The sequence below is a fragment of the Centruroides sculpturatus genome, unplaced genomic scaffold (assembly GCF_000671375.1).
Source record: "Centruroides sculpturatus isolate CEXI.00-Female unplaced genomic scaffold, Cexi_2.0 scaffold300, whole genome shotgun sequence".
NCBI lineage: Eukaryota > Metazoa > Arthropoda > Arachnida > Scorpiones > Buthidae > Centruroides > Centruroides sculpturatus.
Genome location: NW_019384507.1, coordinates 494,229 through 504,300, shown reverse-complemented (window position 1 = coordinate 504,300; position 10,072 = coordinate 494,229). Strand labels below are relative to the sequence as shown.

Sequence of the window (10,072 nt, the reverse complement as noted above, 5' to 3'; positions counted from 1 at the left end):
CTCATCTATGTATGTATAGTCAAAAAGAAATATATTTTCTATAAATGTCATAATTTGTCCTGGCAAATTTTTATTTTTTAACAAAATGTAATATTAATTGTGTTATGCTACCGCTAGAGGATTTTATTAACTGTTTTACATTTTACGGCGAACGGTAGCCTACATAGAAAGGCCGACTTCGCCGGTGGAATTGTTATTGCCTCGTACAGAGTGTGAAGGGACAGAAAATTGATAAAGACTCATCTATGTATGTATAGTCAAAAAGAAATATATTTTCTATAAATACATATAGGCTTGTTTAAGAAGTCCTCGTATAGACAGTCTCCAAAAATCGTGGAACACTCAAAGCTCACTCCATTTGTTCCACTGACATATAATGTTTATGGATGTAAAGGACAGCTAGATCTACCTTAATCGCTTTAGTTCCTAGCAATTTTTTATATAAATGTAATTAAACATAAAAAATACTTAAAACTGAAAAAAACGAAAGAAATGCGTTAATTTTGAAGAAAAAACTTTAAAGTTTAACTTCCTTTGTCTCGCCCTTCTGTGAAATTTAACACCGATGAGTCATTGTTTACACAGCTGGAGTTGGATTTCCCGGGACATTCTCATATACATCTCGGGAGGACAAGGGTTTAAAGTAGGGTGACTATGACCGACATGTATATTTTAAAATATTTTTAAAAATTAACATTTTAATTGCGATTTCCGCCCCCCCTAATTAATTAAATTTATATATAATAAAATCTATTAATTAAAAAAATTTAAAAACTATTGGAGGTCGTTTTTGACATTAGAAAGTAGCTTTAAATAACTTTACCGAAGTCAAATGCGTGCACTACAACTTTAGAACGATTAATTAATTTTGATAAAAAAAATCCCATTAAAAAACAATTAAGCCTTAATCGAGCCTTATCAAAGGCTAATTAAAATCGCGATGGTTAGCTTTTTAGCAAGACAGTTTGATGGGTTTTATAAGCAGGGAATTGTACCAAATAATTGGAATGAGGTAATATTTGTCATGTATATAAGCATGGTGAAAGGTCAAGCCCAACTAATTATCGTAGGATTGAGGTGCTTTCTGGTCTACGTAAAGTGTTTACAGCAGTGTTGTCATTAAAGTTTAATAAATGGTTAAATGAAAAGAATTACAATAATGAAACTCAATATGCATTCACTAAAAATGGTGGAGCCCAATTAGCTCTATTCACATTAATCACAATAGTTCAGTTACAGTTAATGAAAAAAGGCAAAAGGTTTTCGCATTGTTTCTAGACTTGGAAAAGGCTTACGATTCTGTAAGTATTGCAGGCTTACAAAAAATTAATAAATATGTTTAATAATGTTTAATAAATATTGTAAGAGTGCTTTTTGGCCAATATAAAGTTACAATTAAGCAAGGTCATACTCAGTGGCCTTCATTTCATTCGTACAGAGGTTTATTGCAAGGAGACCTTTGGTCACCTCACCTTTTTAATTTTTATACATTCGATATAAATAGTTGTTTTGAAAATAAAGGTGATGGGTTCTTAGTAGATAATCAAGTGATACATTCGATAGCTTTTGCAGATGGCATAGTGATTATTGCTCCAACGTCTGCGGCTTTAAGAAGGAAGATTTTATTGGTGAAAAACTATTTTGATGAGCTGAAATTGAAAATAAATCCAAAAAAATCTGAGGTTATGATATTTAGGAATGGTTCTAATTTACCGAGGAAACACGCGTGTTTTCATCGACAAAGAAGAATTCAGAATAGTTCAAGAAACAAAATTCTTGGGTATCATATTGACACCAAAATTAGCATTTGAGAAACAGTATAAGAGGTCAGCCAATGGTGCAAACAGGTTATTAAATAATTTGGTTAGATTGTTTTCTAAGGCTAAAATAAAAAAATATACAAGTGCACTTTCGGTTGTTTAACTCCATTATTATGAATTCAATTGGCTATGCTATTCCAATTTGGAGTCTTGGTCACTGGCAAAAAGTGGAGATAATTCAAAACAAGTTTATAGGCAGAATTTTCTTTTTGGAATATAACATACCTGGTAGAGCAATCAGATTAGAACTGAGTCGATACAAATTATGTACATCATTAATGAAGAGATATATGAAATTTTTATTTAAATTAAGAGATACTGGGAATTTATCAACGATATTGCTATACCAATTATACCAGAAGTCATTGGTGAAAAAGAATGACAGTAATTGGGTGACCCAATTATCAAAAATACTGAATCAGTTTGGTTATTCTATAAATACGAGTATATTCCTGGATCGACCAGAGTTAAGTGATCAACATTATCATCAATTGATGCAAAATGTTCTAGAAATTACTTTGTCTCAGGATATTTAAGATTTAGATAATAGGAGGGAACCAGAATGGTATAGAATAATTCTGAAGTATCCATTCAATAACAATTATAAGTTAACAAATTTGGCGTTTAATGTCAAAAGATTTTTTGCACAACTTAGACTAAATAAAAAATTGATACTAATTAATAAGAAAATTATTGATTTCTCTGGGAGTATGTGTCCAAGATGTTAAAAAATAAATTCAAAATTTCATTTGTTTTCTGATTGTAAAGATGCTAAGGAATTAGCACAGAAACTAGATTTACAATGTTTACTTAAATGTAACAATGAAAAGGCAATGTACGAAGTATTTAAGAGAGCACCAATAGATATAATTTATAGATTATATAATTATGCACGAAAGTTTATGTTGTTATAGAATACAAATAATCAAATAAACAATTCAAGTGTAAGTGAATTAGGGGAGACCGGGGCAACTTCGTCATGCGGGGCAAGTTTGTCAAGCGCTTTTTTTTAAAAACAAATTAAAAGGAGACTTTGGTTATAGGTTAGGCAGTTGAGTTTTATTGGTGGCTTGTTGAGTGTAGTGTTTTTATTNTTGCAAATTAATTTTATAATAATTAGAAATAATATATTAAACTTTGTCTTATTGTTAAAATAAAATTAATTTAATTAAGATTTGTGATCGAAAAATTAATTTTGTGATCAAAGCTTCCAAAACCACTACTACTTATATCACACTTACGCTAGAGTGTATTATATACCTTATATATAGTACATCTTTTAAATCTTTTCTTTTATTAGTTTAATTGCTTGATGACTAAAAACATTATCATTAACCCAGGCTTCGTTTTCCACAGAGCATTTTATAGAAAAATATGACTTTTTATAGAAATTTTATAGAAAAATATGTGACTTTTTTGAGTAGTGCCAAATATGGCACTACTCAAAAAAGTCACAGAATAGAGATTCTGCTGCACCTTATATACCTCTTCCCTAAATCTGACCATAAATATGATGCTTAATAGTGTTACCAACCTCTGGATTGTAAATTTCCGTAATGGTAAAACGCTTTGATTAAAATATTTTTCTATAAAATGCTCTGTGGAAAACGAAGCCTGGGTTAATGATAATGTTTTTAGTCATCAAGCAATTTTTTATTGCCTGGGAAGTATCTCGGGCAATAAAAAATTTCGTGAGGAATATTCTTTCCTTTGTAAACTTCCTTAATGATTTATAAGTATGCTAATCTTCTCATTATAACATTCAATTCAATGATCGCTTAATATTATTATGCTCTCAACTCCTTTATTATATTTTTATTTATTTCATTTAAAATATATGCTTTAAACCGCAAATTAGGAGTGACTTGCTCCTATACATCATATCTTTCTTCTAACAATAGAGCTGTGCCGGTCTAACTCCTTTTGAGGGAAAATTTCGAATTGTAATAACATGACTTCCGGTTTCAATCGGAAGTTCGTATACAGTTAACTGGGACCTTCCGTCTCTAGCGTTTCAATATCTGGTGTCGACATTCATATATCTAATTTCAATCTCGAGATTCAGGAAGGATTGACAGTGGGATTTTCTGGTCTACGATTTTTTTCAAATTTTAGCTCAATAAAATCTTATTAAATTGAGGATGATAAATTTTTTAAAGATAATTTTGGTAGTGACGCCATTGTGATGCTGTTGAATTTTCACAATCAATGCTTTAAAAAAAATCACTAATCTCCGGCAGTCGGTCGCAGGTTTGCGGATGGCAGCGAGCCGGCCACGTGCAGTTTTCCGCGTTTTCTTCACCTTCCTAAAACCTAAATGAAGTCATTTTCCTATAATAGTCTTGCCAAAAAGCATCCCTTTCGGAAGATCGTCCACGTGTCACGTTGCAGTTACCAAATAAACCAATTTAATTTCTAATAATTTTTTTATAAACTGGCAACTTTTTATCTGTTTAATAAGCATTCTGATATTGTTCTTAAAATTTGTTTTACCATATTTATTTTTGAAATTTATCTGACGTAACGGTAATTGATAACCCCTGAAAATTTCAAAAACGAGATTTATTATCCGGACAAGGCCCGGGTTTATAAAGTACTTATTGCAGTAATTAGCGAGCTAGTTAATAATAGACTATATTCTTTTAGGAAAATTCCTGTACATAATCAGTTAATTATTATTTTTTCTTAAAATAACCTGCAATATCTAAGTTTAAATTCAGAAGTTTTTCAAGAAATTTATTCAATACTCTTAAAATTTTACTCTGAAAAGTTGGCATTATATAATTATATAAAATAAGCTTTATTGCACGGAGCACTTAAAAGGAAAACACCATTTATCTAAATTACTTTCTAAACAATATTGATTACAATATTAATAGGTACTCTAAACGAGTAGCGGATGCATAAACTATTACAGAGTATGCAGAAAGAAAAATGCTTCGCAAAATTTAAAGGCCTGAATTTTAAAGGTGTTTGAACTTTAAAAGAATAAATTCTAGAAAAAAGAATTCTGCTGTACCCAATACACTTTTTTCTAACTCCGTGATTGAATATGATAGTTAAAAGTCTTATCTTTGATTGTATATTTGTGTAATTTTACAACGCTATAATTTAAATATTTACCATAATATTCCCTGCGGCAAAACCACTCCTGGATTAATAATATTTATAGTCATCAAAGATTTAAACTATTCACGATCAAAACGCGCATAAGAGATATATTTTATCTAATAGAGTCATCCTCAAATCATTATACATTAATTTATTTAAATAAATTTTAATTTTCCTCTATATACATTTTTGTTTAGGATAAAATTTAATCGCAATATCTACGTCATTAAATTATTTTACCTTGAAGAATTAACTACTTCCATCGTCAAACATATTACATATTCCATCATCATAAAATAACAAAGCACTAAGAATTTTAAAAGCATGTCTATAAAATATCTAGCGAATTTCAGAATAAATCTACTTTTTCCAAATCGATAAACATAACTATGAATATCTTATTATTAAAGCAGGTTACATTAACATGCAAGACAAGCAAGGGACTGGTAGGAAATGTACAACGGAGACATGAATAAAGAATTATTAGTAAGCATTTTCGGCCTTTATTCTTATAGAATTTTCTGCACGGCTCAACTTTTCGGTATTCACATTGTACAAGTGCATTCAAAACAAATTTATAAGGTATATAGATTTATAATATATACGATATTATCATCGTTCCTATATCAAGTGATATTAGGAATAATGGATAAATCAGAAAACCAAGTCAATTATTGCATTATTTTATTTCCTGAAAATATATCAAAAGTCGTGCAATTAGTCGTTTTTTGCTTGATTTTTAGTGTATTTGTTCTCATATATACTATTAATTCCACACATTTTATTCGAAATTTCACGAAGATTTTAAGTATTTTAAAATGGTTTGCTCGTTCATCACCTAACTTAAAAAGAAATTGCCGTAAATATCAGAAAACTGCAATTTACTACTGTTTATTAATATTTATTAGTTATTATTTAATTGTAGTAAACGTGTATATATATTTAAGATATAGAAATAAACAGAAGTGGGAAGTGTTCGATACATTCTGCTCTTGCTATTTCGCTGTTATTGCTGGATATAGTGTAGGCACGGTAGTGATACTTGTATATTTTGGATACACAATAATTCACGCTCTCATGCAAACTGAACATTTGATAATAACTGAAATAAATGAAAGAATCATAAAAACTTATATAGAAATTTTTATTATCCAACGAAAGTCAATAATGTTTTATAATTTATTTAAAATTGTTGATAATATGGCAGGTGTTATTATAATGGAATTACAAATGGCGATTTCAACTGAAGCTGTTATCGTCTTATACTTGATTGTATTTAAGAACTTACCAACTTATTTTTCTTACATTTGTTGTACCGCTTTTTTTCTACTTTTTCTTGCATTAATTATCTTTTTTTCAATCTTTGTACCTTTATCAGTTGAAGTAAGTATTAATTTTTTAAAGTCAATCTCAATACATTTATACCGTATAATGTCTTATTGATTTATTTCGTATTGTGTTTAGTTATCGAAGATATGGAATTTGCTGTTAGCCCTGTATTTCGAAACTAACGACATTGATTCTGAATTAAAGGTGAAGACATAATTTTGTAATCAAAACTAATGAATCAAATTTAAATTTTAAAATAATTTTGAAATTTAATAACTTAATGTAGATATTGAATATGCTTCAATCACAGAAGAGTACCAAAGACGGAATAAGTTGTAATGAGTTTTTTATTTTAAATAAGAGCTTCATTATTAAAGTAAGTTTAATAAATTAAGTATGATAATGTATACTAATTAATGCTTTTAGACATACACTAATTAAATAATTAGTAAATGAAAATTTGAAATGGCTGCTTCTCTTCTCCATATAAAAACATTTCAGATTTAAAGAATTAATACAATAAACGATAAAAACGATTTATCAAATGTATGGAAAATGTTTAGACATTCCTATTTTTAAGAAAATTATTCATATTTCGTACATTGAAATCCCGTTAACCATCGCGAAATTAGAGTATTGCTACTAAACATAATTTAAGTTTAGACTAGAGCAAATTTAAATAAAATATTGCACGTGATAAGATTTTTTTGCAATAGCTTATTTGTATTATTATTATAAGTGATAATATTGAATATGTTGAAAACAATGTGGCTATTAATTTGGTGGTTAATCAGAATGTCGTTATGATGATTGGGCTACAATTTGAAAAACTGAATTCTAACTGTCGTTTGTTTGCCCGTCCTCCCGTCTGTCTTTCCTTAATCTCGAGAACAGAGTTAAGTAGATGAACGGCGAGACAAGATATTAAAAAACTTTTGACAGTAGGCGTAAAATAACTATAGAGGAATGTCAGACTTGCAACAAAAGTCATATTATTTTAATTGAAATGTTTTCCCCTGAAAAGAATTAGATAGATGACCAGCACGACTTTATTGCTCTATTGCTAACGGAAAATTATGTGAGAGTATGGAGGGGTCAATTTAGTAATTAGATTAATTAGTTAAAATAATACGCAGTTAATGCAGAAGTGAGAAAAATCCTCTTCCTTTCTCTCCCATATGGCATTGTCAGTGACCACTGATCCAATAGATAAAAATTGATCAAATATCCTTCTAAGTCAACAGTCATTACGATGTTTGGACTTCTGTTACAACCTTAGTCAAAACATTCCATTATTAATGATGGGAGACCGTCAAACAAAAAAAATTATGGGGTAAGAAGAGTAGTCTACCAACACCTCAATGGTGAGGTCTAAGAACTTTACATTTGTTGCCTTATATAGTAAAAAGAGTCAGACTGCTCTGGCCGGATTCTTACCAATCCGGGTGCCGCACAAGGTTCAAGTCTCACGACTGACCCGCGTGTTGTATCTCACAATTATGATATATAAAGCTAATACATTACTAATTTGAGGTGGAGGGCATATATTTTAAATTAAATAAATTTAAAATTTGATAAAAATTTGCAGCACGGCATTGTGACGATGTCGCAACAAATAATCGCTGGTTCTCAATATTTTATTTACAATTTGCTTAAATTTGTAAATTATCAATATTGTATTCATGTCAATGTGTGTTAGATGAATCCATCGACATATTATTTTATGTTAAGGTAATTCCTATATAGGNGTCAACAATGGAAATCTTACGTAACAATGGAATTGTTAAGAGAAAGCGACGTGCGATACGCAGATGCAGTTTTTTCGTTTTTGCGGGAAATCGAACATATTTTTAGACCCATCTAAAAATTCTCTAAGGGGACCCAATTCTTGCATTCTGTGAAAACGAGTAAGATTGACTGTAACGTAATAATCTTTATCTTAGTTATCGTTACTTTTGCCCGAGCAACGCCGGGCCCACCTGCTAGTTTTTAATAACTTTTTAATTTGAAATATAAGCTTTTCATTTCAAATTAGTAGTGGCTTGCTCCTGAACATCATAATTTTCCGTTAGCAATCGAGTTGTGCTGGTCATCTAGCTAACTCCTTTCAGTTGTGAATTGGAATAACTATATAAAAATTTACGGGTTAAACCGAAAGTTTTTATATAGTTAATCGGGACTTTCTGAACAAAGCTAAAATCGACGTTCATTTATCTAAGTAATTTTTTGATATTAAGAAAAGACAGACAGCAGTGGGACCGACAGAAAGACGAACGATAGTGAAAATTTATAGGTCTACATTTTTTTTCAAATTGCAAAACAATAATGAATAACTTACGTAAGCATCTATAGCATTTCACTAATAACAACTTTACGTAAATAATAGGTAAATACATAATAAATATGTATATCTTTACGAAAAATTATCACCAAACAATACTTTTAATATCAAGTGAATTGTTTTATACTTATATAATATAATCGATAGAAGTTGAAATAATTTTATATGACGTACTTACTTTTGCAATAAAAACTTTATTCAAGACGAAAAATTTCTTACAAGTTATGCTGCAATTCCTGTTCATCTGAATTTGGAACATATTAAATACCTGTAAAAAATTATAATAGAGTAAGTATTATACGTTAAATCTATTCAGCTTGTTGATCATCTCTTACCTTTAACTCGTCCGAAGTGTTCGAAGTGTTAAAGTAAAAACAGTTGGTATAATTCCATATATTTGACATCTACATAAATTACATTTTATTTTAATTAATTCTTAAAATATATAATAGTTATATATTTATATTCTTACCTCTATTGATACTGGAACAAGAAATGAAATGAATGTAATCAACGTTAAAAACAAGAATACACCAATAATACATAAAATGATAACAAAGTAATAAGGTAAATTTATAAATAAAATGACGTACAAAATAACCATGTCTTCAACAAGGACAATCACAAATATTAACAAAATAACGAAACCAGCTGTTGCATCGAGTGATTCCAAAAGTTCAAATATATGCGTAAACAAATAGAAATGTGTGTTTATATCTCCGAGGTTTTGCAATTTATCTACATGTTTTATAAAAGCTCGCAGAATATTTATAAATTCTTTTACTACTAAATATCCACCGTACGAGGTAATTATAGTGATTCCCAAACAATACCAGATAATGGTCATCATATATACAATACAAACTGTATCTGAAAAATTCCATTTTCCTTTGTTTTTCTGATATCGCAAGTATCCAAATGAATTAAATAATATGAAATAACAAATTATGAAACAGAGTACACTATAACAGAAAGCAGTTTTGTTCTTTTTCTGGTTATCACTCATTAAGTGTTTTAAATGGTGAATAACTGGTTTAGAAATCACAACAAAATCTTTTAAAAAATAATAAACTTTATCAGATTGAGCAAAGTAAAATACGTACAATATCATAACGATTGAAATAAATACAATCATATAAATTACTTTCGGGGAATTATCAGGTAAAATCGAAAAGCAGTAATTCATATTATTACCTGAATCTTCCATCATCACATATATAACTTGAAAAAGAAATGATATAAGTAAAGTATATAAGATATATCGAAAAACTGATATATAATTCAGCGTACTCTGCCCGTTATTATTTTTGATGACATTTATTCCAAAATACCTTGCCAAATTTAAAGTAATGCAAAAATAATGTCCAAATGTGTAGTGGATATCTTCAGAATCCATGTTGAATAGAAACTGATTTAAGTTTGTAATATAAAATAGTTTTGAAAAGGAGATGAAAGGGTTTAGTTCGGACGA

At 29.3% G+C, this 10,072-nt stretch overlaps 1 long non-coding RNA gene across 1 annotated transcript in view; it reads right to left on the bottom strand.

The window, feature by feature from the left end:
• Window positions 1–9,081, bottom strand: part of LOC111622268 — a 15,039-nt gene extending 5,958 nt beyond the window's left edge. Inside the window, exons 1-2 of the long non-coding RNA XR_002756232.1 lie at window positions 8,937–9,081; window positions 8,780–8,869 (exon numbers count right to left, since the gene is read on the bottom strand). This is a non-coding gene — a long non-coding RNA (uncharacterized LOC111622268). The remainder of the gene's footprint in view (window positions 1–8,779; window positions 8,870–8,936) is intronic.
• Window positions 9,082–10,072: the final 991 nt, after the last annotated feature.